Source organism: Oenanthe melanoleuca, chromosome 3, assembly GCF_029582105.1.
Source record: "Oenanthe melanoleuca isolate GR-GAL-2019-014 chromosome 3, OMel1.0, whole genome shotgun sequence".
Taxonomy (NCBI): Eukaryota; Metazoa; Chordata; class Aves; order Passeriformes; family Muscicapidae; genus Oenanthe; species Oenanthe melanoleuca.
The window spans coordinates 86,659,063-86,678,591 of NC_079336.1; the positions used below are offsets into that span (position 1 = coordinate 86,659,063).

Genomic DNA, 19,529 nt, shown 5'->3' on the forward strand with positions numbered 1-19,529 from the left:
TGAAAAAATAAATCTGGACCTGAAAGCAGATGAATTAGAACAAAGAGACCCAAGAAAAATGTAAGGCAGCAATTAGGGCTAGAAAATTAAAAATATTGAGGAATTTAATTGAACAGGACAGTCTAATCAATGAAAAGCATGCCACTTGCTCTCTGGGTAATTGCATCCCTCCCCTTTTTTGGTTGGTTGGGTTTTTTTTTGTGGTGGTAGTAACAGCCCATATTTAAGATAATTGCATTCCTATAAAACTCAGAAGTCTAGGACTACCATAATTTTCATATTTGTCACATGGGACTTCATTCTCATTCCCCTGAAGTCAACAGCAGCTGACAATCATTTCAGTGGAAGCAGGGAAAAGTGGACTTCCAGCACAAAGAGCTCCATGCTCTTCTGTGTTACTGCCTTTCCCTAGAAGAAAGAATTGGAATTGTCTGATGCCACAGACACCTGAGCAGCTCTCCCCAGCAGGGTGTACTCAGACACTCAGCACACACAGCTCCTGGGTACCACACTCCTTCTCAGCCTGCTGGGACTGCCACCTGCCCAAAAGTGGTGAGGAGGCAACAACTAAGTATAAATCTTAGGGACAAATTGGACAGAAACCTTTAAATCCACTCATTAAACAACCACATCAGTGGCTGCTATTTGCCAGTTCTTTATCTCCAGTGCATTTATCCAGAGAGGTGGATTAAATCCCTTAGAAATGCTCCTGATCTCAACATCTGAATCATCATTTAAAGGTGTGATTTTTAATCAAGTTATCTATCAATCTGACCAAAACTTAAATGCAAAAATGATAGTTTTATTTTTGTTTCTATTAGGGAAATTAGGGGAAGACACATCTATGTTGGGTAAATATATCTTAGACACTTCTAGGCTTTCTCATGTGCTAATAATTCATTATCATAATAAATAAATAAGCACTTCTGTAGTGGCACAACCACTCAAGGAGGAGCTGGACCAGCACAGGAGCAGTATTTTGTGCAGCCTTTAGCATTTCAGGTCAAGCAGTTAGAAAGAGTTGTAATTGTAATAAACCCCAGCACTCACACACTCCTGAGTGCACTGGCCAGCCTTACTGTACAACAACATCCAAATCTCCATGCCTGTGATCAAACACCCCAACAGACAATCCAGTTCTAATAACAGGGATACTGTTTGGACTTACTGTATTTTCCTGGCTGGCAGGCTAATGCCATTTTCCTGATGGAAGATTATACAGATTTAATTAAAGCCACCATGTTGCAATAATGGGCTTATTTAATAGAAAACTGCTTTGGAAAAGGACAGTCAGTCTAAATGCCAGCCTGTGTCTGGGACCTTCATCAAGTTCTTTTGTACTTAATACTTGTAGCCAAAACAACAATCAAGCCTTTGTTAATAATGTCCCTACAACAGAAGAATAGCAGTGGAACAGTAGAAGTTAACTCTTTCATTCTACAGCCTATTATTGATTCCAAATTCAATGCTTTTTTTTCAGCTGTAGTAAAATAACCTTCAGTGGATTCTCTACCTCCACAGAAAGCAGTAAGGATCTGACCATCTTAGCTAACATTTGAGTAATCAGTCCCAAACTGCTTGTAGGACTAATCATAATAGGCTAGAGAGAAAAAATTTCTACTGGCTATCTTAATTTTAAGAAATACCTGTCTTAACAACAGTATTATATCATATAATGAGTATACTGATAGGTAATTAGTAATCAGTTTGTGTAAGACTCTAATTCTTGAATAATAAGTCAATATCGTTGGGATAGAAATATGCTGAAAGTTAGGATTATTCAAAAATTCGCACCTACAACTACCTGGAGACTGACATACATATAAAAGATTCCAACATCTAGAAATTCCTCATGTCTCCTACCGACTTTCTAAAACCTGCTTGCCCCAGAACAAAGAACACTGTGCAATACCACTAAGTGAAATCTAAACAGAGTTTCAATTTCTGCTTCCTATCAACCACCAATTGTTTTTACTTCAGTGTATCTTAATTTATTTGTCTTTATTTTCTCTTTTCTTTGGCCTCCCTTTGTCTTCAATTTTCCCACCAAAAATGGAGAAGACTAATTTTGTTTTAAATTTACTTTTTAATGGAAAATTGCTTCTGTCTGCTGTTCATTCTGTTCCATTGAACCATTCACATCCTGATAGTCTGACAATATAGTTATTCCCATACACTTTCCTCATCTGGGATTGTGTTTCCAATAAGTCTCCCAAAAGCATTGTAATATTTACTAGCACAGATTTTGGCACATGTGAAATGTGTGACTGCATTTATATTCAAGTCTTTTGCACATACAAGTCTATACAAATCTTGAAAAATATTGCAAGTGTTTTTCCTAAGCTTTTTAACAATCTGACCCTTTTCGTGTTGCCTGCTTTAAACCCCAATATGACATTGTTTTCATCCATATCATTATAAAAACAGCACAGAAACCTTAAAGTAACCAGATGCAAAACCCACCAACCAAAACATTTCTCTAGTTAGTTGGAAGAAAAGCTTTGAGAGATAGATAGACAGATAGATAGATAGATAGATAGATAGATAGATAGATAGACAAACAGATACATACAGATTCTGAATTACATCTTAACTAACTTATATTACCATTCCTATTAACAGTATGATAATTTACCTTGAAAAGAAGCAAGATGATTTAGTCTCTGTCATATTTATTTATTATTATTAGCAATGTTAGCAATTATTTTAGATAAGTTTTTTAATTAGTCTCAAATATGGTCATACTGTATGTAGGATTTATGTGAGGAATGCGCTAAGAGAAAAATGTGACAATAAAATTATGTCAGTTGCATAAAATAAAAGAGCAATTTTAAGTTAAATTGAAGTTCCAGTCCAATGACTGAGTGTTCAGTCATTCTTCTTTAAATTTCAGAACAGCAGCTCTTCATAGATAGGCAGTATATGGGCATTAATATCCAGGAATATATAGACAAATTTTATGCAAAATAAATAAAAGTCAATCTCAGTGGATGCTACAATCTAAATTTTAAAAAGTACATATTTCAGAGCATCTTTTAAAGCTTCTCCAACCCAAATAAAATGTAGAGACTTGATTCCAAGACATGATAAAAGAAAGACAGCTTTAATGAATAAGCTTAAAATCAAGTTCTTAACTCATCTGACAGGTTACTGCATCCTTTGTAGGACTCTGGATAAGCAGACACCCAGAGTGGGTCATTTGGTTAGGTAAGTCTTTTAAAATGTGGTTGAAACATAAAATAAAAATACTGACACATCCTTTTAAAAAACAAGGCTGCTTGAATATAGGCAGTGCTACCATGCTATATAACAAATACACACAGAGCAGCAGAATAAACCCATTAGGAAAGCACAGCAAAAATTGTGCAAAGCAATTAGAACTGAACCTTTGCATTCTTTTCAGATTACTGAACCAGGCATAGCTATTTAATTTTTTTCAATTACAACATTGTGCAGAGCTATATGTTTTGAAGTGCTTCTCTAGGAACTAATATATAGTTCAACCAGGGTGGTATCCACAGTGTCACCACCAAGGGCAAATGGATAAAGTTACCAGAGGGAATTATTCTTTTGTGGCAGGTTGATTTAGTCTTTTTAAATGACAGCAGCTGAACAATCAACTCTTATTTGTATCTGTTACTAATAGGGAGGTGTTAGGCAGGTCAGCCTTCCAATAAAGATTTTCTGTGAGAAGAAACTGCCAGTCTTGATAACAAAATTACAACATTGATAATAGTAAATAGAGAGACCAAGCAGTCCCTGAAGGTGTTTGAATCCATCACTGAAAGTAATCTATCTGCTGTGTTTAAGGGCAGTACTTTAGTCAGCAAAACCAATGTTTACTTTCCTTGCAGTTAATCAACTCTAATAATACATTTAAATAGAGCTTGAGGTTTGAGAACAGAAACAAGGACTTCAAAAACCAAGGGAAGTGTAGCAAATGCATGTAGCACTAAAAATGAGCTCTAATAGCTAGAGACTTGAGAGAAATATCTTACCTCTATTTACATATTTGAAAAACAACCATAAAGTTGCATACAGAGCATGCAATGCTATGCCCTGCCCCTGGGACAGCAAATATCAACTGGCAGAAATGAAACTAAATTAAACTCTTAGTAGGATAATCACAAACAGATCATCAAGGCAGTGGTTGCCAGCTCATCAGCAGCTTGGGGTGAACCTTAACTCTAATTGAACTTACTGTAACCTGGAAAACCCCAGTCCCAAAGGCTGAGGTTGCTCTGCAGGGGCACCAAGGCTGGCTGTGAGCACTCCCTGTGTGGAGGGAGGGAGGCAGGGAGGAAATCCAGCTGCTCTGCTGTGGTCCAGAGTGCCTCATCCCTTCCCCCATGGACTAGGCTGCTGCTCCCACCCAGTGGGAGAGGGTGTCAGGCATTGTTTCTGTGTGGGAGCACTGTGGGGCCAGCAGGAGTTCTTCAGGTGAAACCAAGCTGATGGAAAAGCCTAAAAGCCCTGCCCAGCTCTCAGGAGCAGTCCCTGTGAGCAAGGCTGGACCTCAGAAAACATCACCCCATACTACAAATTACCCCATTTCCTTGGCCAGTGGAACCCAAAAGTGTCACCACAACACCACAGTTCACCTTCTTGGTCTGTGAGGAGCACACCTCCCACCAAAGGTGGTCCTCAGACACTTCTTACCCCACAGGGAACATTCCTGTCACCTGAAAGATGAGTTCAAAGGCTACAGCAGGGTAAGTCCCCCGTGTTTCCAGTAAGGACACCCTCTTGATGTGGTTGGCATAGTTTTGGTACAGTAAAAGATACTTTTTCCCCCAAATGCAATTGCAAATTTTGTCATCAACTTTTTACACATATATGCCAACAAACCCTCGTGTTTACATTTCACCTGCTGTTATCTCCAGACTTTCCTGAGAGCCCAATCTCTTGATCCCATCTCCACACTGTCTATACCTAAAATGGAAGTGTTCCTCTGAAACTACCCCACAAATAAGCATAGGGACATTAAACACAAAGTGGCATTTCTCAACCTGTGTTCTGCTTTGTTTAGGAGTTTTGTACCTACTTCAGACTCAGAGGAGGGTCCTGCATCCTTTATGCAGCTACACAGTTGGCTGAATAGCAGCTCTTGGCTCTGTATTCATTCCTTGCCCTGGTTATACCCCCAGCCAACACTTAGCAAACTGTTTCCAGATTAATTTATCTCCTTGCCTAGTGTTCAGTGCTCCCCTGAGGAACTCCCCTTGTTTTGTGCCACTTTTATCACTTCCCCTCCTGCCTGCTGTGCACTCTCCATGAACACTTCCAAACTCTCTCCAGATGATGGCAGTTTCTCCAGTTCCTACCCCCCCTTCCAAATGTCAGGCATCACTGAGACTCGAGGTTGCCAAAAACACAAATGACAAGCTTTGGCTTCACCTGCCTTGGCATTTTCTGCCTTTTCTTTGTAAGAATTTAGATTCACCAAAATATCCACACCAGCATCCTTTTTTTTTCTCCAGAAAATTCCTTCTGAAGTCTGCCCAGAAAATTCTGAGCATGCTTCCCTAGAACCACTTCCAGACTCCTGTTTCTCTCTCAGCTTTTCCTCAATGTGGATGCCACCTGCAATTGCTCAGGGCAAAGGAGATATTGTTACAGACCTGCTTCATTCTAGAGAGCAGTTTCTAGCTGGTTGTAAACACAACCTTTACACAGAGGGCTGAAGCAAAGGCCACCATTCCCTGCAACCACAAAATGTTCTACACACCTCAGTGACTAACAGAGTGAGGTCCTTTCCCTTTCCTGCCTTGTGAGGATAAAAGCTCCCTGCTTTCATGTCATCCCTGTGTTATATATGTCATCCCATCTAGGGTTAGTTGGAACCTGGGGAGAAGAAGTTATGGCAGACATTTAGTTAGGAGTCATGCATTCCACACACATATTTCTAAACTGTGTGCACAGAATCTATTCTGTCCTGGTATCTTCTTTTTTTCACTTTTATTAATGTAGGTGTTTTTAAAACAAAGCCTCTATTTGGGGCTTGAAAATACATGACATTTCAGTGAATCACTTGGGAATCCCAGGTCTTGTTCAGGATTACATCAGGCTGGAAAGTGCTAGATTATATTGGGTTAAAGAAAGCTATGGCAAAAATCAGTTGTGCTTAAATGGCTGGATAGAGAGAACTCCAAGAAACATGTAGTATTCACAAGCATTTAAAGAGCCTGGCCTTACTGGACAGACTTCATTCAGAGGAGTTTGAGAGGCAGGATGAACAGAGCTTAGTTATAACAAATGGCACAGGCAGCAGAGGCTGAACAGGCATGGCCAACATGGTGATCTGTCGTTGGATACTGCTGGGAACCAGGGAAAAGCAGCCTTGGAGCCTCACCTTTCTCAGCCTGCTCAAGGACAAGAAATTATAACAACGATTAAACACCTGCTGGAGACACGATGTTTTGCAGAAAGCATGTTTTCAGAGAGGTGTTGCCTTCTTGGACCAATGAGTATTTTCTATTCTGTTTTGCATAAACTATCCTATATATAAGAGCAGCATTTTTTAAATAAAACCCTCCTTTGCTTCTCCATTACAAGAGGAACTGTGCTGCATTACCCTTTTCACCATTCTCTCATAGCCCAAAGTACAACAGTGATCCACCTTTCCCTGCCTCCTGAGCTGTGAAGCAGGAGTGGCAGCACTTTTATTTAGTGGTTATAAATAAACTGGCCAAAGTGAAAGAAAACCAAAGCCAAAGGTGAAAGGGTGGGCTGAAAATAAGATATAGTGAGAGAGATTGAATACTGCAGATTTTATTGCTTGTTAATGGATGTAACAAACCCAAATATGTGACAGACTAGAGCATACCTGATGCTTAATTGTAAATCCATGTACCTTCCAAAGGGCTAGGGAAAGCCACTGTAGATTACAACACCATTGCAGTTTCTTCTTTTAAAGCAATTAAATTACACCATAAAGAAATGCTAACCCTGGAAAACTAAATGTATAGAAAGAAAAGTGTGTCAATCTAAGGGCTGAATTTACTGCAGTCTCCTAAAGGGAAGATCTCTGAAACAAACCCCAAATTTTATGTAGGTATTTCTGTCATGTTAAAGTACTTTACAAGGTGTTACCATATCCAACTGAAGTTCACATACAAATGATGTTATTTGCAGTAACACTTAAAGGAAACAACTCAAGAAATGGTTTAGGAGGCTTTTTATGAGAGCCTATGTATCAGAAATGCAGATGATAATACACTGTAATTACTGCAGACTTTTCTGAAATTCTCAAGTGTCAGTAAAACACTGAACAAGGTGTGAAAGCATAGAGAAGATATCACAGGGCAAGCTCAGGAGTAACTTTACAGTGCATTAATCATCATCTTCCCTTAAGGAAAAGAGCTTTTTGTTGTTTTTGTTGTTGTTAAAAAGAACAGAACTTTTAAGAGAGGTTAATGTGCAGACACCTAAATGCTGTTCTTACCACCCCTGATCATGGGATCATCTAATAATACTATTATCAATTCTTTTTTTTTTTTCTTTTTCAGATGTGTCTAGCATGCAATTTTAATTTTTTTTAAAGATGGCAGCATGATATTTATCCAATGTAGTGTTGTCTTTTTGAGGTCTGAAATATGAGCATTCATCCATCTCAGTTAGACATGTCACTGCAAGGACTCTTTCAGCATCACCCCAATGAAGGAGTGGTCAAATATGACTCAGAGAAAGGTTTAGCAGGCCAAGCCAAGCCAAACCTGTGAGGCACAGCTGCCTGGTCTTCCAAGAAACTCCCTGTCTGCAAAGGAAAACATCACAGATGCTTCCCAAGAAGCCTTCCTCCCACTGCAGTTCCAGAGGTGTGAGAGGGAAGGAATGAGAAGGGGGCAGAAGAAGCACTCAGGATCCTTAGGATTTACTGAACTTCAGGGTCAAAAAAGCCATAATTCCTTGATTCCAATCTCTCAATTCATATCTGTAACTTCCATCAGCAAAAAGTTTGAAACCCTTGCAGTAAGCTCTTCTGGCACATTTGGCTGTTAAATTAATTGACAAAAAACATCCAAATTGCACCAGATGCTTCCTCAACATGCAGTGAATGTTTCTGAAAGGGGACATCAACTTGCTGTGCCTTAATTTATAGAATTTTTTTCATTAACAATGTGCTTCAACAATGATAAATACATTAAATAGATACTAAATGGTCTACATTAATTAAATAAACTTCAGAAATTATATTGCTACAAGAACTGTGCAAAAGAAAAGATGCATTACTACCTTCTCTGCTTCACCAAAAAAAAAACAAAACCAAATGGGCTAAATGCCTTAAAAAGTGTAAGAAGGAATTTAATTCTAAGTCATTCAGAACCTATACAGAAAAAGGCCTTGCAAATCATCACATAAAGTACTTCAGACTATTTACATAACTATTAGCAAACTGTATATTGTTTATAGAAATAATCCTTTGCCATAGAGAACTAGCTCACAGCTAAAGGCAAACCCCCTTGTTATCTTAATTTGTCTGGGTTGCTTTTTCTTTTAGTATTGCCTTTCTTTTTATTAATAAAACAGAGCAATTCCTACTTCTGTAATTCATAAGACCTTTAGTCTGGTAATCTTAAATAGCTATCCAGAGGTTTAGAAAAAAAGGAAAATTATCTCTGTGCTACTGAAACAACACAATGTTGTGGTCTGTGATACAGCTATATTGAATGGAAACTCTCCCAAGACTAAAACATGAATTATATTTCATTTTGCTAACTAGAGTTAATAGCCAACATTGAAATAATCAAAATTAATACTCCAAATAATTATCTAGATTTAAAATAATTTAGGAGAAAAAGTTCCAAGCTGTTTGAACCTAGGTTAAACATTAGTCTGTGATGCCACACAGGCCAAACAAACCACAACTGTGAAACTTTTCACTGCTCTGATTTTTTTACTCCTAGCACAGCAGATTGGCTTCCCTGGAAAGTGCAGCACTGAGCGTGATGTTCTGCTCCTCAGAGTGAGGAAATGCTCTGATTGACTGATGATCATTTTAATGTGGCATTTTAAGCTAGTCAAACCACAAGGCTCAGGCAGAGCAGATGTTCAGTGTGTGCCTGAGCTGACAGCCCTATCTCCTTTCAGCAAAAACATAGGCACTTTTATTCCATTCCCAGAATCTCCAGATATAGGATTTGAGGACACATTGACCCAGGTTGCAGCTAGGACATGACTGCACTCCTACAAGCAATTAGATACAGTTTTCCTCATCTGGGCTTTGAAAAATCCCAAAGCAGGCATTTTGTTATAAACAAACATCTGGTCATGTCTCAGTAACAAAGAAAGATAAAGTGTTTTTGACAGAACTTTGCCCTCTGGTCAAACTTTGCTTTCCACCGGTGTCTTTCATTTATTCCTTTTTGAAGACTATTTGCACAGGCCTCTAACAGGACGTCAATAAGCAGATTCACTGATATGGAGAAAAGTGATTCAATATTCTGAATATGGTTTTAGAGCAAAGAAGGAAAATTGAGAGCCTGTAATAAACAAAAAAAAAAACCCAAAAAAAAACCATAATCAAATCCACCAGATCAAAGCTAATATGATATAGTGACAAGAGTTTTCTGGCTGCTTTCAGTGAGATCTAAACACAGATATTTTCTCTTGTACAGGACAAAGAAAAGCTACAAAGATTAGCACAGTGCAGCTAAAGTGCAATCCCTCCACTCTCTCAGCCACAAGCATCAGGAGTTTCTTTGTTAATCACAGCAAAACAGTTTAGCCCTTCAAAGTTCAGAAATGAATCCCTACTTTGCACACTGAACTTTACATCACCTTTCTGTCAGCTGGGCAGGTGTCTCAGAGGTCTGTGGTGCAGCTGAGGAAGACACACAAGACAGGGGTAGCTGCCTGCTAGGAGAGTAGCAGGAGAGTATTCTTCCACAAATTAGTCCTCACCTCTGCTGCCTGAACAGGGAATGTAAGGTAACCCTAAGCCTCTATTTTGCTAAAGAATATTCACTGATATGACAATGCAGTAAGTGCTGATATTTCACAGACACTCCTTTATTAGATAGAAACCACATCAGTAGGATCCCCTTGACAGGAAAGTCAAAAGCATACACCAATTTGTTTAACAGTATAAAACAGGAGATGCCAAGAGCTGAATCCATTGGATATTCATTAAAGTAGGCTGTCCTTAAATAAAAATCATCTTACAATCCCAGTTCTTTCAGACTTTAAGAGGAACTGAGGGAATTCATCAATTTGCACCTTCCAGATAATACCACCAATTATTTCCCACAAGAAATACTGAACTAGGAATTTTATTTTAAGTGAAGTTATTGGAGATTGGAGAGGAATAAAAGGGTTCTTGGGATACAAAAATGTGTTGGGAGGCAGCACTGACCGTGTCCTGTTGTCTCCTTAAAACTTCCTGTATGCAGAGTGGGAGGAGGAGAAGCCCATTTGATGTTAATTTATTTTTTTCCTTTCAGAGCCTTCATCACATCCTAGCAACTCTCCTCTTTACTGTTGGAAGTGTTTGGATAGAGAAAAAGAAAAAAGAGAGAGAGAAATTAGGTTTAAGGCACACATATTCTGGAGCAATCTGTAGACAGAGCATGGCTGGAAAAAATGGGATTGTGTTTTATTCAGTCTAAAAATTAAAAAAAAAATAAACAAAAAAAAGGAAAAAAAGACAGACCATTAAAAGTACACAAACTTCCCTGGTGAATATGCCTTCTTGGCTGCTTTCTTAACATCTGTCTATAAATTCAGCCCAGAAAAGCAGTCTTTTTAGTGCCAGTCCATACCCTTCATGTCCCATGGGTTTGAGATATACCACCACACTTTGTTTTCTCTTTGAGAAACAAATCAAGCACTCTGCAGCAGCAGATAGGCTAATGGTAGTAATCAATCTCTGATAGGTAATTTTTGGAAGGTAAATAGATTCTTCTCTAAACAGCAAATTATTTTCTTTGCCTACCTTTCTCCTAAGAGAAGGGATAAGAAAATTCTTGCATTGGCATGTTGCATAGATTTCTCTCCTGGGCTCTCTAAACAATACTTTATAAGAGGTTATCCACATGTAGTGCAAATACAATTGTTTTTATGACTAATCTGCTACCAGAACATAAATGATAAGCAAGTTTCTCATGTGTATTCCTGACATTTTTCTTTAGAAAAGTCAAATTTCACTAACAATGCAAACTGATATTTTAAAAAGAACAATGCAAATTGATATTTTAAAAAGAGGTCATTCAGCCTTCTGGAGCTCAGTGAACAGCTGGCTATCTATAATATTACACTGTTCTGCAAGTTGACAGCTCATATTTGAGCTGCAAGTGATGCAAAATAAAACAGTCTCCACAAACTCCCCTGCATGAACAGGAAGCAAGAAGAAAATCCACCTATCCACATAGACTGAGGTGCAGTATTTGTCCATGGAGTAATGTCCAGTCAGGATTTGGGAGTTCAGCACAATTATCCACTCCCAGAGCTGTTTAACATTAAAGCTCATACAGTAGCAAAGCAATTCAATTCCATTGCTTGGAGTTATTTCTCTCACTGAGCTAGACTTGAAGGCCATGAATGCTAATTCCACTGCAGGGATGGTCACCCTCTGCCCAGTTGTGACCTTTATCTTTGTTACCTGGCACAGCACAGAATATAGAGAGCTGACCAGGCTCAAGCAGTGGATACATGGAGAAGAAAAGCAGCTTAGATGCAGCAGCCTGGACCCCTGTGCTTGCTGCATACACCCCTGTTCTCTGGCAGACCTGGCTGAGCCCTGGGATGTGGGAATCTGACTGTGGCACATCAGGTAGCACAATTCCAGCCAGTTGTGGGAGATCCAGATTACTGCAGTGTGCAACATCCTGGATCACCTTACACCCTCTGATGCTCCCCTGATGGGCAGCAGCTGAGAGCCTCAAGCCTTGCTGTGTGAGCCCTTTTGTGTCTGTAGGTATGGAGGCAGAACACGCCTTCCATCACCACATCCTGCACAGCTGACAGCAAGTGTTATTTCCTGGCTGGAAACACAGAGCCTATCACATCAGTCAGCTAAAGCTGGAAAGCTCAGAAACTGCAGCCAGACATCCATGTGCCCTACAGAGGGTCTCAGGTGTGCAGTAACCCTCCTCCATCATTCCTGAAGCATATAAATGCATTAATCCATGGAGCTGATCCACCCTGAAATATCAATACTGCAATGCATCTGCTCTCATAAACTGCTGCAAACTGAATTAAAATGCAGCTACTTCAGAATGCTGTCTCAAAAAGAGGAATGTATTTTCAAAAGGAAAACATGTTTTTCTTTCCAAGAGTATTTTACACACATCAGAGTTGTAGCCTTGAAATTCTCCCTTTAGCTTCCTTGCTCTGCTTAGTTTTTCAGCATGGGATCATAGAGCAAGTATCAATAAACTTCAGAGCATTCCCTTGAATTATTTGCTCATATTTTCTTGGTTCATGATCACCTTTCCTAGGAGGTACCATAAATTAACCTGCTTTTCTGCATCAAACTGCAATATGCCCAACAGGGATTACCAGACCTACAGCCACCTCAGCTTGTCTGAATGGGTTTCTTTTGCCCTAAACAAAAACCCTGATGAAAGCCTTATGGGACAAAAAGTCTTCACACTCTCTAGTTCTGCCACAGCTCTACTTGGACTAAAAAACAGCACCAGGTGAGTGGGGGAAAATGGTCACTGTACCTTGCTCTTCCAAGGGCTCCTTCTCCTGCCAGGAGAGGCATCTTAATGCATTCCATCAGACCTGCCACCTGACTCACAAACTAGAATTTGAACTAATTTGTCAATCCATCTACATCAGCAACATTTATTTCATTAATTGGAAGAATTAGCCCTTTGTAGCAAGTTGACGGCTGTGAAGCCAAAATATACTGTACATTCTCCCAGGTGACCCAAAGGCCCTTGGATGAACTCTTGGGGTGACACTAAAATTAATAGTTATACAGAAAAAATAGCATTTTAATGTTTATTTAACATAGCTACCTTTCCAAAAAAAGGAACTTTCAACATTTTTGAACATCTGGTTGCCTTATTTTTTAGTTTGTTTCTCCAGTGGTATGAGCAGAACGTCTTCAATTTAGAGAAGACAAGTCTGTATTCTTAGCCACATGGACACTCTCAGATTACAGGCAGTGTGGAGGAGGAGAAGACACATAAATTCCTTTTAAAATTATTTTAGGGCTGACATATTAAATTTTAGGGGGCCAAGTCCTACTGTCCATTATACAACTGAGATCAGTGAAGCTTGTCTGGAGCTAGAGCTGTGTACACAGTACCAGTCACACCAAGTGCTGCTGCATTTTAAGCACAGAAATATTATGTGAGGCAGAGCAAGCTGAATTACAACAGCTTGACAGAAGAATTAATTTGTTCTTTTAAGTGTCTGATTTTTAAATGGATGCTATTGTAATTGAGAAGAAGGTGTGCTACCCACAAACCTCCCAAGCACACAGGCTCATATACATATGTACTTCTTTATATAAATGTTCATATATTTGCAGATAAAATTATAACACAGATTATAATATATATATTCTAACACCAATATTGTAATATATATATTGGCATATGTTACAAATACATATTGGTATATTTTATGTGTTATACATGCAACTAATATACTGTGTATTTGAGAATCTTAACTCTGTTATGACCCTTAGAGGATCCCTGGGATTTTTTTTCCCCATATTTCCTTGGTTTGTGATCCTCTTTGTTAACAGATACCAGAAATTAACTTGCTTTTCTAATAAAGAGCTCATCAGTCCTGTCTATGAGAATAATCAGCTCTCCAACCCTATACAGTGTTCTCCCACCTGCCCACACAATACTGAAGTCATGCTCCTAAAAGCAGCCTGAAAGCTCATGTTAAATTAGGTGACTACAAGGGACTTTAAAACTTTCAGGATCATCAATTTCCAGCATGCAGAAATCTTCCATGGAGGGCCCTCTTCCTCTTAAATACAGGCCTTTGTTCTCACACCTGTCTGTGATAAAATATCTGTTCCTCCAAACACACCTGTATCAAACAGTCCCCTCTGGTTTGCAAAAAGATCCTACCAGAACAAAATATCAAAATAACTTTTTTAGCAATAACTTTATAATTATTTACAAATAACTGGAAAAAGGTCAATTGTATAGCACTGGGCTAGCAATCAGCCAGACTGATTTCCTGATCAAAAAACCTTCTTTTTCTCTTACAATCATGATGATCTTTTTATAGACACTGCCTACAAAATATTTTTAATCCTTGCAATATGGAGTGCTTTTATCTCCTACTAATTATCTCAGCCTAGTTTATTAAGTGAGCAGCTGGTTGTCACATTTAATTTTGGCCACAATATATGAAATTTGATTTAAATACAATTCTCGTTGGCAGCAATTACTTTCTAATCTCTAGCTAATTGTATGACCTAAGAAGATTTAATTTTTTTTTTGTTCAGAATCAGTACCAGATTAGCCTGCCTACAGTCACACAGATAATTATGCTTATTCTCCCAAAACACAGCCTCCCACTGGATTTTTTGTTCCTTAAAATTTTTCTGATGCTTCAGAGCTAACATTTACACTGAATTCCAGTAAAATATTTAAAATGGAAGAGTATCTACATCTCTCTGAGTCCCAAGACTTAGATTTGTTGTTGTTCTGTGTAAAATTGCACAGAATTTCTCCAGGAGCCCATTCTTGCCAGATACTATGATATTTTATAGTCACCAATAAAAGAGGTGTAGAACCACCTGCTTTCTTGCTCAGTTCTATTATTTTTAGAAAATAATTAAAAATCACCATAAAATTATATATAAGGCTTAATAATTTCATATTACTATTGAAAGTTAAAAATCAGATAAATAATTTTCATTCCCTGTTGTGAAAATTAATAAGTTCTGGTGTGATTACTTAGAGTACTGTGATAAGTAAGTGACATACTGCATTGCAACTCAGCTTGCAACACAATAAATGAATTTATGGCTGGTTAAATTGCAAGGCTGGGGTATTGCAATTTAATTATTATTGCAACTGTTTGTTGTACATACAATCCATTGCCACTGACATTATACACTCATAGAGGAAAGCATTCAATAACTTTTTTTAAAAGAAGGGAAAAAAATCAATATAATTCAGGTTTGACTGTATCCTGCACTATCTGTCCTAGCTTTCCTACATTCAGGTTTTCAAAAAGAAGCACAATTTCCTGAAATAATAATATGCACACATAAAAATGGAACCCACTCCCCTATGCATGGAACAGCTTGTGGGGCCCTGAAATTCATGCAGGAAGGGAATGTGAGCCTATTGCACACTGTGTTCCTGCATCAGAGAACCACAGAATCATCTAGGCTGGAAAAGAACTCCAACATCATCAAGATCCAATATCAGCCCAGCAGTGCCAAGTCCACCACCAAGTGCCCACTTTGGATACCTTCAAAGCTACTATGAGAGAATTGCTTCTTAACTGATATAAATAATCAGAGCTAAATAGAATAATCACTCCTAAGCAGCATTTTCAGGATGTCTGCTCTTCACAGTGAGACTAGGACTGTTCTTAAGGAGGGGGACTCACTGAGCCAGGAGGGAAACTCTCCAGGTCTCTGGCTTGAGTGGGCAGGGTATGTATATAGCAAATACATTTTCTGCATCAGAGATCTGTGGTGGATGAAACAACCGCCTGCAGGTTGGCATGGCAGAAGTCGTACCATGACTTCATCTGTGCAAAGAAAATGTCATTTTACTGCTTACAGAGCAGTACAGCCCCAAGATGCACTAACTTCCTCCAGGATAAAGGCTCAGGGAAGATGTTTAGGAGCTCTGACACCATTGCCTCTGACAAGCTGTGACCCAGCTGTGTCGTTAAGTGGGAAGAGAAAAGTGAGCTGATGTTTGACTAACAAAACAAGACAACCCAAAGTATTGTGGGATATATGACCATACATAACTTTAAATATAATATATAAAGTGGGTAAAGTAAGCTATAAAAGGACATGTTTAAAAAATTATTCTTTGAAATTTTTTCCTCAATGTGAGTAACATCTGTTGGTCATTTTGTCCGCCAGCACAAGGAAGTGCAGAATATGAAAGAGGTAATGAACTGTGAGAAAAGCTCTGCTTTGCAAGAGTGTTTCTTTGATTTTCTTTGTCAGAATTGTAGTGGCCTCTGACCAGTCACAAAATAACAATCATTAATTGGGCTCTTTTTGTTCTCAGCCCAATCTTGCAACCAGCAGAAATCATGTTCTCCAGCCCATCCTCACCCACAATCAGCACAGTAAATGCTGCCTCAAGGAGAACCCACTTATAGCAGATAACTATTTAAGGCCTGTTATGATCTCTCATCTGCAGTAACAAAACCCAGGTGCTCCACACAGCAGCTGCTTGTCACCCTCTCTGATATCTTGGCAGGTCTGCAAGTGAGGAGAGATCTGAAACCTTGTGCAGACATAATACATTTCATTCCCAAGAAAATGCAACCATGCTTGGAGTTTCCCTAGGTTTTGGTTGTAACAGGAGACACAACACTGTCAACACCTGTGTGGGAGAACCATTTGATGGAAACTGGGAGCCTTTGTGTAATGCAGACCCAAGCCCCAAAAGCCAAATGTGGTCAGCCTCCTAAGAATAGAATGTTTCTTCCTCAAATCACTGTTTTTTACGGGTGCTCTACCACCTCTAAGCAATACTAAGAGATAGAGAAAATAGTGCTCACCTGTGCTAACTAATCCCACCATTTGCACAGATGCCTTGGTAGAATGGGTGAACCATCTGAAGAAAAATGGTCTTTCATAGAAAATATAGAAATATTCCTCTGTTAAAGGCCTAAGATATTCACAGTTTTCTTCTAACATTTTAACTCACCCCAGTGTCAGGGCTAGTCCTTACTGTCCACAGGAAACCTCCATGCATTAGAAACCCAAAGCAAGTTATCAAGGTCCTTCCAACCCCTCCTACCTCTGCCTCTCCTGCACATTTCTGAGCTGTCAACACAGCTCCTTGTGTGGTCCTGAAACTGATGCTGTTCAACAGCAGCCAAAAGAGAGGGGGAAATCTGCTTTTTTTATTTATATAAATCTGGCTAAGAGTTTTTATTTATTTAGAATGGACTTTAAACTGTGCTTGACTCTAAATAAATAAAACACGTTATTTTCCCTCCCTACTGGTTGCCACCAAGCCGTGAGAATTCCAGAGACCACACAGGCAGCAGTGGCTGTGTGCTAACGTGGGACTGATGCAAAGGGAGGCAGCCCACCAGGGACTGGGCTCTGCAAGGCTTGCAGGTGAGGGAAGCACTGTGAAAGGCTTGCTTTGAGAGCAGGGATAAGCACAGCTCTGAAAAAGGCATCAGCTCCTTGGGTCTTGTGCTGATGCTGACCCTTCTCCTTCCCTGTGAGCTAGTGTGTTTCTCCTTCAGGTCACTCCTGCTCCTGTGACAGTGACAATTCTCTCTGAGTAACACCAGCATGATGGTGCAGAGACAGGCAGGAAGAATGGCAGGGAAACATGTCAGGATGCAGTTAAGTGGAGAGGAAAGGAAGAAAATACCTTTAAGATTTATTCCAGGTTGTTCATTTGCTTCAGGCAGATCCCTGAAAAAATAAGTTTGGTTGGACCAGATGACCCACTGAGAACCCCTCCAACCTTATCCATTCTGTGATTCTCAGGGGGAGAATGAATTCTTTTTATTCTTCAGTCAGTCACAGGTAACACTTCTGTAACATGTATGCCTTCTTTAACCTTTAAGTCACAAATTCAATGGACCGAATGCAATTCATCTTTGGAGTAGCCCCTGGCTACTCCAGATCTGGCTTTACCAGCAGCAGTGTCAGAAGAGCAGATGAAAACTGTACCACAAACCTGCTTTGTACCTGCTTCACAGGTGAGTCTCATCTCAGGGAGCAGCAAAGACACAGGTTCCTGGTGTCCCTCTCAAACATTGCCGATTCCTCACGTGCTCAGTAAATGCTCCAGACAAGCTGACAAGTTGAGACAAGCTCCTTCAGATCTTTGGGAGGCACCAGGCTCCTGAGATATCTATCTGCCAAAGGAAGATGGTAAAACTCCCAGTGTTTGGAGGAAGGCAGAAATGCAAAAGGCAAAGTACTGACTCCTCCTTTTAGAACCCAGCTAAAACCAAATCTGTTTGCTGCTCCCACAGTACCTGTGTACAAGTGCCATAAAAAGCCATGTTTTACTGAAAACTCCCTTTTTAGATCACTAGACAAATAAAGAATTAACCCATCTGCTATTCTACTTGTTCCTGAGCTGCTGCACCATTGATTTGCATTATTTAACCTCTCCTTCCAATGCTTCTCCTTCTGAAAGCAAATACAGGGAAAAACACAAAACCCATCTCCTTTGCAGGTATCTTATTGTCATTGGCCAAGGACTTTACCATGCCAGGTTCTGCTTTGTTCTTGTGCTTTACCCACTGCTAACTGGAGAAAGAGCTGGCTGAAAAGTCATTTTTCTGGTAGATTGTGGTCTGCAGTTGATCTAAAAGGCTTAACCTTGATATCATTGATCCAACTGAGGGACCAGCATTTACCTCTAAAATTATAGTTCTATTCAGCAATACTAACCCAAACAGCCTGCCCTTGGAAGCTAAGGCAGAAGAGACTATTTCTCAGGGACTGACTGTAGAGCCTCCTTGCAAGGGCTGGATATGCCAATCTATGCTACAATGCAGTGGGCATCAGTTTTCTGAGGCAGACCTGTCCACAAAAGTTATTTTACAAGTTACAGGATAATGCTCAGCAGCAGCAGCATCTGCTGATGTGGTGTGAATAGGAACTTGTACATTCCTTATCCCTGGGGTCAACATCAAACACCAGCAGAAGGACTGGGCAATGGTTAGCAGAAGCTACTAAATTTTTTTCTTCTATTTTGAGGGCAAGGAAGAAGGATGAGAGAACTTATACAATGAAAGAAAGGGAAAAAGCTGGCAAAGACTGGCAGGGCAGAAGCAGGTCAAAGGAGAGAAGGAAACTTACTGGGAGGGCAAGCCAGCTGAAAAGCCAACGTTCTCCTCCACATAAGGCAGGCATTCAGAGTCCATAGCTTGTGAGGGAGGCACTTGGCCAAAGTCAAAGTGAGACATAGAAAACCCTACCACAAGACAGAAAAAAAAAAAAAAAAAAAAAAAAAAAAAAAAAAATAAAAAAGAAACAAAATCCTTATCTGAGCAAAGCAGCACAGTTGGCTCAGAATGCACTGCTGAAGGAAAGGTCAGCAGACAGCCCTTACTCAGTCATGACTCCTGATTATAAAGACACATAAGCAAGGAGCAGCTAAAGAAGCAGAGTTTATTAGAGTGACAGCAAACCCTTCCATCTGGGAAGGGCACTGGACAAAGCACATATCTCCCTGTGTTCCCAAGGACACTGAAAACTAGAAGCAATTCTGAGAGGGAAGACACCAGTAAGTCTATCTGGACTCTCAACCTTCTTCCAAATCCAGCTGATTCAGGTAATGAAGCAGCACAAAGAGATTTCTCTGCAGTGCAACTTGGCTTTTCCACATCCCTCTTCTACTGACATGCATGGAGAATATATTGCTGTG

At 39.6% G+C, this 19,529-nt stretch overlaps 1 long non-coding RNA gene across 11 annotated transcripts in view; it reads right to left on the reverse strand.

Annotated features, from left to right (window-relative positions):
* LOC130251113 (uncharacterized) overlaps positions 1-17,023 on the reverse strand; it is a 65,911-nt gene extending 48,888 nt beyond the window's left edge. For all 11 annotated transcript variants that reach the window (XR_008840095.1, XR_008840094.1, XR_008840098.1 and 8 more), the window contains exons 1-2: positions 16,923-17,023; positions 10,355-10,476 (exon numbers count right to left, since the gene is read on the reverse strand). This is a non-coding gene — a long non-coding RNA (uncharacterized LOC130251113). The remainder of the gene's footprint in view (positions 1-10,354; positions 10,477-16,922) is intronic.
* Between the last annotated feature and the right edge of the window lie 2,506 nt (positions 17,024-19,529).